Below are 14,197 nucleotides of genomic sequence, written 5' to 3'. Positions count from 1 at the left end.
TTCCAGTTCTGCAGCACATAGAAGTCGCCGAAATGGATTTCAGATTCATGTAAAATGAAACTCCCTCCCAGCAAGAGCGATCCCAAGTGAGCATCCTTGGTGACCTCCAAGCCGAGGTAGCCCAAAGCCGTGGCCATGAACCCTGTTGGAGCTTGGCAGCCTAGCCCCTTTTGTGTTAACTCTCTCAAGTGCTGGGCCATCGCTGCAATACACACCACCAAACTGCTCCCAAAATGCATTCCCCCAAATTAGAAAGAGTTGGATTTTCTGCAATTAAAATGTACGTTTATGGAAGTCCTATGGGGCCCTTCAGCACGTGGCACACTTCACAACTGCCCATGGTGTCTCCCAAGTTTTTGCTCTGCAAGGGGGTTCTCAAGTTGGAAGATGTTTGAATCACTCTCAGAGAGGCAGAGCTACTGGGCTCCACACCAGGAAGGAAGCTCTTCTACCAACTGCCCTAATGGGTGTACCAAGCCCTGTTCTGCTCTGGTAGGGCCTGAAGGGATCAGCCAACGAAAGCCAAGAGAGGTCACCCTCTGGGATGGAACCCCTTAATCGAGCCTTTACATTCTGCTGGAGAACGGAGTCTTCATCTGGCACCTCATAAATTCTTCTTGCCTAACTGTTGACAAGAAGAAAAGCATAAGAAGGAGATGAGAACCCTTGGAAGGTGGGCAATATGGCTTCTGGGTGGCTGCTGGGCAACCTGGCTCTTGGGTGGCTGCCCACCTGTTTACCTGAGGGATTTCCTCTTTGTGTCTCTCTGTTCTCTGCCTAGAATGGGATGGAATTGTGGTCATTCCTGGAAAAAGTGCTCTGTACTGGGCTGAGCTGTAAATTCCTGGAGGCTTTAGGCAAAAAAGCCCAAAGTGTTTTTCCCCAGTGACCGCCCTGGGCCATGAGCTTAGGGACAATTAGCTGCTCCTTGACAACAGCTCCGGAGCCAAGAATGTCCTCTCTCTGCCCTGCCATGTCTTAGAATTCCCAGTCCCCTTCAAGGTTCAGCTCAAGTAGGACCTTTGCTGAGAGGCCTTCCCTGAGTCCCCTGGTGCTAGTACCTAAGTCACTGCAATCCCTTTTTTCACATTTGAATTTACCTTGTTTATGTTTTGTATTCATTTTTCTGTGTTAGCTTCCTATCTCTCCCCTGATCCCCCCCAAAAACCCTGGAAAACAGAGCGCCTTATTTCTTGCCTTTTTTTCTCAGAATCTAGCACACAGTAGGAATGTTATAGATGTTTGTGGAATAGAACTGAGTATGTGTACATGCGTTTTTCCCGAGGAAGCATCTTTTGCCATCTGGAGAGATATTCAAAGTACCCACCACAAGGGTCATTCTGGGACATAGGATCAATGGCAGGCAGGTCTTTGCCCTCATCCAGAGTGAGATGGGGATATGAGAGGGGTCCCTGGAGTATAAAACATTCATCCAGCACGGGGCTAACAAGCGTTGACCGCATCTAGGTGGGTGATCCCAAGAGGCAGGGATTCCCTTCAAAGAAAAGGCCTTCTGGGTGTTAGGAGCAGGAGGGAGTTCCCTGACTTCCTAGCTCTCTCTTCCCCAGCAGAGCATCCCTGCAGAGGAAGCTGGGAGAGGAGGCTGGCCTTGCCCGAGCTGCATCGCCAAAGCTGCTGCTCATGAATAATGCAGAGAGCCTGGATCAGGAGACTGGGAGCAGCCTGCCCATACTGCAGTCCCGGAACCGAGCTGCATTGCTGATGTCTTAATATAGATCTGGGAAGACGCATCCAGGCTGCTCTGCAGGCATTGCGCCGCTTATGTAAACACTGTCAAAGGGCCCCTGCCCAACAGCCCTCCCAAAAAGGGGCTCTGTGGAGATACGGGTGAGCCGGCTCCCCAGTGGGAAGCTGCAGAGATCAATGATGCTGGGAGCACTGGGGACTGGGCTTCAGGCCCCATTAGGGTTTTAGAGACAAGGCACACGGGATCCCCCATTCTATTCAAGTCATCAGTATGTTATTAAGTGTCCACTATATAAAGAGTACAGAGTCCTACTCAGCTCAATGGTAGAAAAAGAGACAAGACCCAGACCCGGCTTTCAAGGAATTTCCAGTCTGGTGGGAGAATAAGTGCCTTAATAAGAGTGAGAAAAGGGAGAGGGCCATTAGGGACGAGGAGAAGTCTGGGAGAAATGGGAGCTGGGTGGCTGATCTCCCAGAAGACTTCATGGGAGAAGAAGCACCTGAATCTGGCCAAGAAAAAAGGGGGAGAACAAAACCAGAAAGTGTCATTCAGGAGAACTTAACACAGTTCCTGGCACATGGTTAGTGTTTAATAAACACTTGTTGACTTAATGACTTGAATGGAGGGGGGGAGGTGGAGTCCATTTCCAGGAAAGGGGCCAGCAGAAAGCAGAGGTGGTTCAGAGGTGGGAAAAGAACTCCCGGGAATGTCACAGTAGGAGGGACTTTAAAGACCATTGAGATAAACCTCTTCATCTTAATTTAATAATAATATTAACAATTAACATATATACATAAACTTTAAGGTTTGCCAGGTACATTACATATTAACTCATTTAATTCTACACAAATTCAATTACTATCCTCATTTTACAGATGAGGAAACTGACGCTGAGAAATGTTAAAGGATTTGCCCAGGTTCATTAAGTGTCTGAGGTCAAATTCAAAATCAGGTCTTCCTTATTCAAAGACCTACGGTTTATGCCTTCGTTCCTCCCTCTCTCCCACCCTCTCGTCTTCTTATATTTCCTTCCTCCTTTCCTTTCCTCCCTCCTTACCTCCTCACTTCCCTCCTTCCTTCCTTCCTTCCTTCCTTTCTTCCCTCTTTCTTTTCCCTCCTTCTTTTCTTCCTCTTTCTTTTCTTCCATCCTTCTTTTCTTCCATCCTTCTCTCCCTCCCTCCTTCCTTTCTTCTCCCCTTCCTTCCTTCCCTCCTTCCTTTCTTTCCTTCCTTCCTCCTTCCTTCTTTCCTTTCTCTTCCTGTGGGTGCTTTGCCCAAAGGAATATAAATTTTGATCTCTAAAACCTCAAAAGATATCTTTGAGTTCACCTGCTAGATTTCTTTCTTAAAGACCATGTCTTAAATCCAAATCCCTCAAGAGTTGTTGGCCAACTAAAGGTCCCAGGTCAAGCCCTACTTGGTCTTTGCTTGAGCCCAGATTACCTCAGAGTGAATGTAAATAGCAATTATTTCTGCTTTGACTGGAGACATTGAGGATCTTCCCCTCCTAGCAGGATGTTTTTGACTAGGTAAAAGAGGCTGTCCTCTCCCCCATTTCTTGCCTAGCCTTAATCACTGAATAGTTACTGCCTCTGTCAAACTGAGGCTTGTTAAAGACCATCTCCAGACATCCGGCTCTCTGTCTTACCACTGGGCCTAGATGGCTTTGGGAAAAAAGCAGGACTGGTGACTTTGCACAGTCCTCCCTCACTTAAATCTAATCTAATTGTATGTCCTGGTATCTCTGCCCCGAGGTCATGATCCTCTTGGAAAAGAAGGACAAACAACCCTCTATTCACTGGGCCATTTAGTGGCCTGGGTTATGAGGATGAGGAAACTGAGGTTAAAGGAGGATAAATAACTGGGTAGATAAATAAGAACAAAGACTTGAGAGCAATTCAATCATGCTTAAACAAGCGCTGAGGATGCAAAGCTCCAAGTCTAGTTTGATCACAAATCTTATTAGCCATCTAGTTTGGGGATGGGGAGAGCAAGTCACAGCATCCTTGACTCCCCCAGATTTTTCTGTATCTCATGATTTTTTGACCTTTCTCTGGGTTCCCTGTACTCCATGCTCCATCTCTCTAAGCCTTCACAGATGTTCTCCCTTATTGGGAATGGTCTTCCTTTTCATCTCTGCCTCCTAGGACTCTGAACTTTCTTTAAAGCAAGTTCAGTGGCCCCTCCTCCCTCAGACCTTTCCCTTTGGGGTTTCCCCTCTCCTTGTTACCATGCTTTCCTTCCTGAAATGATCCACTTCTCACGCTTTCTGTTTTGTATTGAATTCTCTATGTACCTGTTTCCCTATCCCCACTCATAGTGTGGGGCACAAACCGCCTTGTGTTTCATTTCTACCTAAGATACTGCTGTACACCCAATAGGTGCTTAATATAGATTTGTTGGCTTCCTGTTAAATATGTTCATTGACTCATTGAATCCATGGGCCCTCTGTACCCACTTTATGCAAAATATCTTAAGTGGTACAGTAGGAGGTATATTCCAATAATTAATGGGCTCAGATTGGGGAAGTAGAAAATAGGAAAAACAAGGTTTCCAAGATGCCAATTTCCAGAAAGGTTAGCCTCCATCATAAGAGCAAAAACTCCTAGGAAGGAATATGCTAGATGTGTCCATGGAAACATGGAGTATGACAGTCCGGCTTAGAGTGCATGTGGGGGAAAATGGAAGAGAAACCTGGAAAGAAAAAATGAACTTCAGGATCTCCAACTTGACTGGAAGTCTTCTTTGGGCAGGGACTGGGCCTCTAATCTTTGGCCTTCCCAAAGCACCAAACAGGACTGAGCTGGGAGAGACCTTAGAATATGGAACAGAGAATGTCACAGGAGGGACAGAGTGAGAGCTGGAAGGGAGCCAGAACAGGAACAGAAAAGATCCAAGATGGGAAGAACTTTAGAAAACAAAACGTTAAAGCTGAGAGTGACCTTAGAACGGAGGACAGAAAATATTAGAGCTCATCCGGCCCAAACCCCTCATTTGACAAAGGGGAAAAGCAAGGCTCAAAGAGGAAACATGCTTTCTCTTAGGTTATTGACCTAATTACTCTCTGATCAATATGCGAATACATTTACATAAATGTGTACAATAAATACCTATAGTAATAATATATGTGTCTAGTGACATAATAAATAAACATTTATTGAATATAGATTGATAGATAGATAGTTGGTCTTGGGTTAAGCACTGGGAATACATGTATAATATACATATATACATATAAATATATGTATATATATACATATAATAATATATGTATATAGTGATAGAGAGTATTCAATAAATATTTATTAAATATGTATATATACCTATAATAATATATGTGTATAATGGAAGAGAGAGAGTAGACAATAAACATTTATTAAATATACATATAGTTGTCTTGGGTTAAGCACTGGGGATATATGTATAATATACATTATATATATATACAAATATATGTATATATACATATAATAATATATGTATATAGTGATAGAGAGTATTCAATAAATATTTATTAAATATGTATATATACCTATAATAATATATGTGTATAATGGAAGAGAGAGTAGACAATAAACATTTATTAAATATATATATAGTTGTCTTGGGTTAAGCACTGGGGATATATGTATAATATACATTATATATATATATATACAAATATATGTATATATACATATAATAATATATGTATATAGTGATAGAGAATATTCAATAAATATTTATTAAATATGTATATATACCTATAATAATATATGTGTATAATGGAAGAGAGAGAGTAGACAATAAACATTTATTAAATATATATATAGTTGTCTTGGGTTAAGCACTGGGGATATATGTATAATATACATTATATATATACAAATATATGTATATATGCATGTAATAATATATGTATACAGTGATAGAGAATATTCAATAAATATTAAATATATATATAGTTGTCTTGGGTTAAGCACTGGGGATATATGTATGATATACATTATATATATACAAATATATGTATATATACATATAATAATATATGTATACAGTGATAGAGAGTATTCAATAAATATTTATTAAATATATATATACCTATAATAATATATGTGTATAATGAAAGAGAGAGTAGACAATAAACATTTATTAAATATATATATAGTTGTCTTGGGTTAAGCACTGGGGATATATGTATGATATACATTATATATATATACAAATATATGTATATATGCATGTAATAATATATGTATACAGTGATAGAGAGTATTCAATAAATATTTATTAAATATATATATACCTATAATAATATATGTGTATAATGAAAGAGAGAGTAGACAATAAACATTTATTAAATATATATATAGTTGTCTTGGGTTAAGCACTGGGGATATATGTATAATATACATTATATATATATACAAATATGTGTATATATGCATGTAATAATATATGTATACAGTGATAGAGAGTATTCAATAAATATTTATTAAATATATATATATATATAGTTGTCTTGGGTTAAGCACTGGGGATATATGTATGATATACATTATATATATATACAAATATATGTATATATGCATGTAATAATTTATGTATACAGTGATAGAGAATATTCAATAAATATTAAATATATATATAGTTGTCTTGGGTTAAGCACTGGGGATATATGTAAAATATACATTATATATATACAAATATATGTATATATGCATGTAATAATATATGTATATAGTGATAGAGAGTATTCAATAAATATTTATTAAATATATATATAGTTGTCTTGGGTTAAGCACTGGGGATATATGTATGATATACATTATATATATATACAAATATATGTATATATGCATGTAATAATATATGTATACAGTGATAGAGAGTATTCAATAAATATTTATTAAATATATATATATATAGTTGTCTTGGGTTAAGCACTGGGGATATATGTATGATATACATTATATATATATACAAATATATGTATATATGCATGTAATAATATATGTATACAGTGATAGAGAATATTCAATAAATATTAAATATATATATAGTTGTCTTGGGTTAAGCACTGGGGATATATGTAAAATATACATTATATATATATACAAATATATGTATATATGCATGTAATAATATATGTATATAGTGATAGAGAGTATTCAATAAATATTTATTAAATATATATATAGTTGTCTTGGGTTAAGCACTGGGGATATATGTATGATATACATTATATATATATACAAATATATGTATATATGCATGTAATAATATATGTATACAGTGATAGAGAGTATTCAATAAATATTTATTAAATATATATATATATAGTTGTCTTGGGTTAAGCACTGGGGATATATGTATGATATACATTATATATATATATATACAAATATATGTATATATGCATGTAATAATATATGTATACAGTGATAGAGAATATTCAATAAATATTAAATATATATATAGTTGTCTTGGGTTAAGCACTGGGGATATATGTAAAATATACATTATATATATACAAATATATGTATATATGCATGTAATAATATATGTATATAGTGATAGAGAGTATTCAATAAATATTTATTAAATATATATATACCTATAATAATATATGTGTATAATGAAAGAGAGAGTAGACAATAAACATTTATTAAATATATATATAGTTGTCTTGGGTTAAGCACTGGGGATATATGTATAATATACATTATATATATATACAAATATGTGTATATATACATATAATAATATATGTATACAGTGATAGAGAGTATTCAATAAATATTTATTAAATATATATATATACCTATAATAATATATGTGTATAATGAAAGAGAGAGTAGACAATAAACATTTATTAAATATATATATAGTTGTCTTGGGTTAAGCACTGGGGATATATGTATAATATACATTATATATATATACAAATATGTGTATATATGCATGTAATAATATATGTATACAGTGATAGAGAATATTCAATAAATATTTATTAAATATATATATATAGTTGTCTTGGGTTAAGCACTGGGGATATATGTATGATATACATTATATATATATATACAAATATATGTATATATGCATGTAATAATATATGTATACAGTGATAGAGAGTATTCAATAAATATTTATTAAATATATATATATAGTTGTCTTGGGTTAAGCACTGGGGATATATGTATGATATAAATTATATATATATACAAATATATGTATATATGCATGTAATAATATATGTATACAGTGATAGAGAATATTCAATAAATATTAAATATATATAGTTGTCTTGGGTTAAGCACTGGGGATATATGTAAAATATACATTATATATATACAAATATATGTATATATGCATGTAATAATATATGTATATAGTGATAGAGAGTATTCAATAAATATTTATTAAATATATATATACCTATAATAATATATGTGTATAATGAAAGAGAGAGTAGACAATAAACATTTATTAAATATATATATAGTTGTCTTGGGTTAAGCACTGGGGATATATGTATAATATACATTATATATATACAAATATATGTATATATACATATAATATATATGTATATAGTGATAGAGAATATTCAGTAAATATTTATTAAATATATATATAGTTGTCTTGGGTTAAGCACTGGGGATATATGTATGATATACATTATATATATATACAAATATATGTGTATATATACATATAATAATATATGTATATAGTGATAGAGAATATTCAATAAATATTTATTAAATATGTATATATACCTATAATAATATATGTGTATAATGGAAGAGAGAGAGTAGACAATAAACATTTATTAAATATACATATAGTTGTCTTGGGTTAAGCACTGGGGATATATGTGTACTATATATATACATGGATATATATGGACATAGCTTTATACACTTATTTATATACACGTGGCTGTATATACCTGTGTATATATTGGAGATATACATATTTCCTATCTGGAGATGGCATCTTCACTTGAACCAAAGTGGCACTTTCCCTTTTCCGTGTAGGAGTTGTATGAGGGAGCACTGCTTCGGGAGCTCTACCCTAGCAACGCCAAATTTCTCCGACTGATAATTTTGATAATCACAGGAACTGACTAGAATGGGTAAAGAGAGGTGTGGGAACAGAAACACGGGAAGTGAGCGTGTCTAGGTTTGCATCCAAACTGCCAAGATGGGGCTGTCTCTGTGGAGAGGAAATGACACGAAAATTTGACTCTGCACAAAATGAGATGAAAACTCTCCTTTAAGCGCACTGTCCCAGAGCCAGAGTCCCCATTATGATTGGGAGGGGGATTAGAAGGATGAGGATGATGGCCAGAGAGCAGGTAACAGAGTCTGGAAATATCTGGGAAGTAATCTTGGAGGGGGCAACTCCTTTCTTGAAGGAAAAGGGAACTTTCCTTATACAAAATGTTGCAGAAATGCCTGAATCCCAGAGAGGTGATCACTTTGCCCAGAACCGTACAGCTGGTGGGACTTTAGCCCCGGTTTACCTTACTCCTGGGCAGTGTTCTTCACTATGTGAGAGCTTTACTACAGACCATGTGCTATAAGGGATCAGATAATGATCTCAGGGGGTCTACAGGAAAGATTTCCACACTCAAAATGGCCCCCTGGAAGACTGGAAGGATATGGACCATGAGGTGGCCAAAGTGAGGGAGACCCAGTGAGCTTCAGGTGGCACTGGTGGAGGGGGTCAGCATGAATGGGGCCCCAGATCTATTGAAGTAATTAAACTATTCCAGTGTCTCACAGCTCTCCTGGGAGCTCCATGAAAAAGTCCTCTTGGAGATGTTCTGGTGTTTTTCAGGGTCCCTCTGACCCAAATCAGGCACAGAACCGTGGCAGCTCTAGGGACAGAGAAGGGACTTGCTTCAGTGCTTCAGGGCTGAGAGCTCTGAGGGCAGAGCACAGAAAAGGGGCAGACTGGGGGTGACATTGAATCTTCCTGGCCCTTTCTTGCTTGGCGTCTCCTCCATTTATTCCCTCCCCCATCCTTTCCATCCCTTAGAATTCCGATGCAGTAAAAATCTCTCCGAAGAAGAGGAAACAAGGAACAGGGAGTTTCAGATACTTTATGGTTGTCAAGGCAACACTAATCTTTTTAGTCTTCCTTGGAGATTAGGCTTCTTAGGAGAGTTGGTGGCGTGGGTAACAGATCAAGAGGAAGCAGCCTCTCCCGCATGAGCTCCCTCACGCTGTCATTAGGTGTGTGGAGGACCACTTGTCAGGGATGGGGTGAGGGAAGCCTTCCTCAGCTTTGGATTGAGCTGGATGCCTCCGAGGTCCCTTCCCAAGGGGCGATTCTGCAATTCTGGGATTCAGTGCCTTCTTATTATTCTCCTCTCATAGTCTCAAACACATCCTCCAAAGGAAAACCAGTCTTGCAGACATCCCTAAGTGATACCCAGCCCCCTCTCCTGCCCCAGCCCAACCCTCTTAGACTTTTAGAGGTTCCCAATAACCCAGATTGTCAGGGATAAGGAAAATGAGAAAAAAATCACTTTGGGACTTACTAGAGAATGTCAGTATTTGAGAGATTGTCTTAGAGAGATTTCATAGTTTAGGAAATAGAAGAGTGAACTGGGAGTCATACCAGCTGGGTCTGATTCCTGCCACCAACACTAATTAGGAGTCTAACTATGAAGAAATCATTCCATCTCTCTGAATCTTGATTTCTTGATTCATAAGATGGTTGCAATGTCTATCTCCCCTAGTTCACAGGGTTGATGTGAAACTTAAATGACAAGGTCCATAAAGGACTTGCCAAACTTTCAAGTACTAAATAAATGTCTAGTAGTAGTAATGTAGTAGTAGAAATAGTAATAATTGTATAGTAGCAGTAATAGTAATAATGTAGTAGTAGGAGAAATAGTAATAATAGTATAGTAGCAGTAATAGTAATAATGTAGTAGTAGGAGAAATAGTAATAATAGTATAGTAACAGTAATAATAATAGTGTAGTAGTAGTAGTAATAGTAATAATAGTAAAGTAGCAGTAATAGTAGTAGTAGTAGTAATAGTGATAGTGATAGTAATAGTAGTAGTAGTAGTAGTGGTAGCAGTAGTCTTGGTCATAGCAATAGTAGTAGTAGTAGTAGTAGCAGCAGCAGCAGCAGCAGCAGCAGTAGTAGTAGTAGTAGTAGTAGTAGTAGTAGTAGTAGTAGTAGTAGTAGTAGTAGTTATATAGTAATAGTGATAGTAATAGTGGTAGTCTTGGTCGTAGCAGTAGTAGCCCCATATTCTCTCATGGTAGAGGAAGAAAAAAAAAATGAAACAGAGGGGGAAAGGGATTTACCTAAGGCTGCTACAAGGGTAGTGACAGAGACCAAATTGGGGACCCAGGAGTCCAAGGTTCATGATTCCTGATGTCAGTTTTCTTTCCACTTCACGATTTCTCCAACTGAGTAAGCAGAAGCCTGAATTGGGGAGACCTTGCAGAGAACATGGGACATCATAAGCCTTTAAACATCATTGAGTCAGTAGCTCATCATCTTCTTGCATCTCAGCCTCCTGCTACAGTAATGATCATTTCAGGGTTCATCCATCTAGGTCTCTGCTCCCAGGAACTTTTGGATGATCAGGTGCAGGGCAAAGCTCTTGCCCTCTGGCTGGCTGGATTGCTGCCCAGCTCCGCCCATGCCCAGTGCCCTGTCTCGGTGCCCTGTCTCACTCCCTCGCTTTCTCTGCACTGCAGGTTCAGCATTTCAGCTCTCACCCTCACAGACTTTGGCTCCTAAGAGGCTGCTAACAGTCAGGTGGGCTATTAAAGCCCAAGCAAACTTTCAAGGCAGAGTCAAGGGCCCTGTGGCTTAGGAAGAACGAGAGAGTGGCAGGTACAAGAGTGGATTTTGATGAAAGCCTGGGTCTATCCTTGGGTCTACTGCTGCTGATAGTGTGCAGAGAGCTGCTGGGTGAGTTCAGGGTCACTGCAAATCAGTGTCTGGGTTTAGAGGAATTTAGTTTATCTGCTTTTGAATTCTGGGGTTCCTAAACCATGGAAACAGCCGTAGTTGGTTTATCATCGGTGTGTAATTAGTTTTGGAGAGGTTTGAGAGATCATAGAGATTGAGGAGAATTTGGCTTTCTGGGCTAATCATTCCGGTTCTCCTCATTCTGAGATGACCATTCCTTGGTCTCCTTCCCAGTTCCCTTGATGACTTTCTTCCTTCTAACTCTAGATGGCTCTGTTATGGGCCATCTTCTCTCTTTTGGTTATTAAAGCAGCTCTTTGGAGTTGAACTTTCATCTTTATGGAAAGGATTTACAAATCCAAATATCTAGCCCCAGATTTAGTCCCACATCTACCACTGCCTGTGGAAAATATCTACTTAGATACCCCATGGACATTACACATTCAACACATCCAAGCTAGAACTTCTATCTTTTCCTTTAAACTCACTCTTCCTCCTAACGTTCCTCCTTCTATCAGACTCAACCATTCTTCCAATCACCCAGGTTCACACTCTTAGCATCATCCTTGACCTTCACTCCAAGCATCCAATTAGATGCCCCATCTAATTCTCCCTGCACGGCATCTCTGGTGTTAATCATAGTCTAGATGTTGATCAAATGATTCCTTTTCCCTTCTGAACAATTACAAAAACTTCTCTCTAGGTCTCCCTGCAACCGGCTGCTGCCTTTTGCAATAAAGAGAGCTGCCAAATTAATATTCCCAAAGTGCAAGTCTAAACACAGCATTGTCCTGACGAAGATACTTCAGGAACTCACCATTGTCATCAGAATAAAATATGGTCTGTTCCGCTTGGCATGGAACGTCATTCAGAAATCCCACGCACACTTTTCAGGCTGATTGTCCTTGATGCACTCCTAAAGGGAAAAAACCTGCCCTTCCTCTCCTCTCATTGACTCATTAGTATAAAAGAAATAATCAGCTGAGCCTGCCCTAATCTGCTCTAGCTCCGGTATACGCCCATGGAGTATGGAGTATTCCCAGAACTCAGTTGAGCCGTCCTAGCAACGTGAGGAAATGGGTGCTGCAGGATGTACACTTTGGGATGACAAAGCCATGCTCTTATTGGCCACTGAGCAGGAGGATGTTTCCACTTGATAGACTTTAAATGGAAGGAGAACTTTTAACCTTACTCTCATCTTCCTCTCTCTACCCATCTGCCAGGTGTGTGAGGGATGACCATATCTCTCTTTGGGATTTCCCATGAATTGGGGCAGGAAGAGGGACAATACCTCTACTTACCTCCTTTACTTTTACTACTTACTCTACTTTCACATGGCAGTTAGAAAAGATGATTCTTAAGTAGTTCTGCACCTGATGGAATCCTGGCTCTCTTATATATTGTCATTCTTTCCACAAATACATAGGTCTTTGAATATCAGTCATGAGAGCTTAAGGTTCCAAGAAAGGTTACTCTGGGAATTTGGGAATTATTGAGTTCCTCAGTTAGTACTGGAAGCATTCCCTGCAGCTGCTACAATTTTTCTCAAAAGCTATGATGGTGTTGTATTGGTCAACCACCATCTGGGGGAGGAGAGTAGGGGGAAGGAGGGGAAAAATTGTAACAAAAGGTTTGGCAATTGTCAGTGCTGTAAAATTACCCATGCATATATCTGGTATATAAAAAGCTATAATAATAATAATAATAATAATAATAATAATAAGAAGAAGAAGAAGAAGAAGAAGAAGAAGAAGAAGAAGAAGAAGAAGAAGAAGAAGAAGAAGAAGAAGAAGAAGAAGAAGAAGAAGAAGAAGAAGAAGAAGAAGAAGAAGAAGGAGGAGGAGGAGGAGGAGGAGGAAAAGGAGAAGAAGAAGGAGAAGAAGGAGAAGGAGAAGAAGGAGAAGAAGAAGGAGAAGAAGGAGAAGGAGAAGAAGGAAAAGAAGGAGAAGAAGAAGGAGGAGAAGAAGGAGAAGAAGAAGGAGAAGAAGAAGAAGAAGAAGAAGAAGAAGAAGAAGAAGAAGAAGAAGAAGAAGAAGAAGAAGAAGAAGAAGAAGAAGAAGAAGGAAGAAAGAAGGAAGAAGAAAGAAGAAGAAAGAAGAAAGAAGAAGAAAGCTATGATGGTGGATGAGAACAAACTCTAGCCTGGATTGTCAGTAGCCATGGACCTTTAGGGAATTGTTAGACAGTGCAGAGCTGAGGTGAAGGTGAAATAACTTTTCAACAAACTGCTAAATGTCCATGATTTAGTGTCCTAATTATCAATTTCCTGGAGTAGTATAATAGATATCATACATGAGCATTTCTTGTTTTTAATATAACAATTAGTGTTTTTAAATCCTTTGTGTTTTAAGTACCTCTTTTGTGGGGGGGAAATAGGCAGCTCCTCTATATATGATCCATTTTATACACTGAGTACTTCTTTTCTCTCTTTTACAAAAAATTCTAGATATAAATTTTACATGATTTTCCCCCTGTTAATCTAAATTGCTATTATAAAGTGTCAGACAAAGCCATTTTCTTTCTTACTCAAGGGCAGGCTCCTCAGAACCGAGCCAA

Source organism: Sminthopsis crassicaudata, chromosome 2 (genome assembly GCF_048593235.1).
Source record: "Sminthopsis crassicaudata isolate SCR6 chromosome 2, ASM4859323v1, whole genome shotgun sequence".
Classification (NCBI taxonomy): domain Eukaryota; kingdom Metazoa; phylum Chordata; class Mammalia; order Dasyuromorphia; family Dasyuridae; genus Sminthopsis; species Sminthopsis crassicaudata.
Note: the sequence above shows the minus strand (reverse complement) of the source record.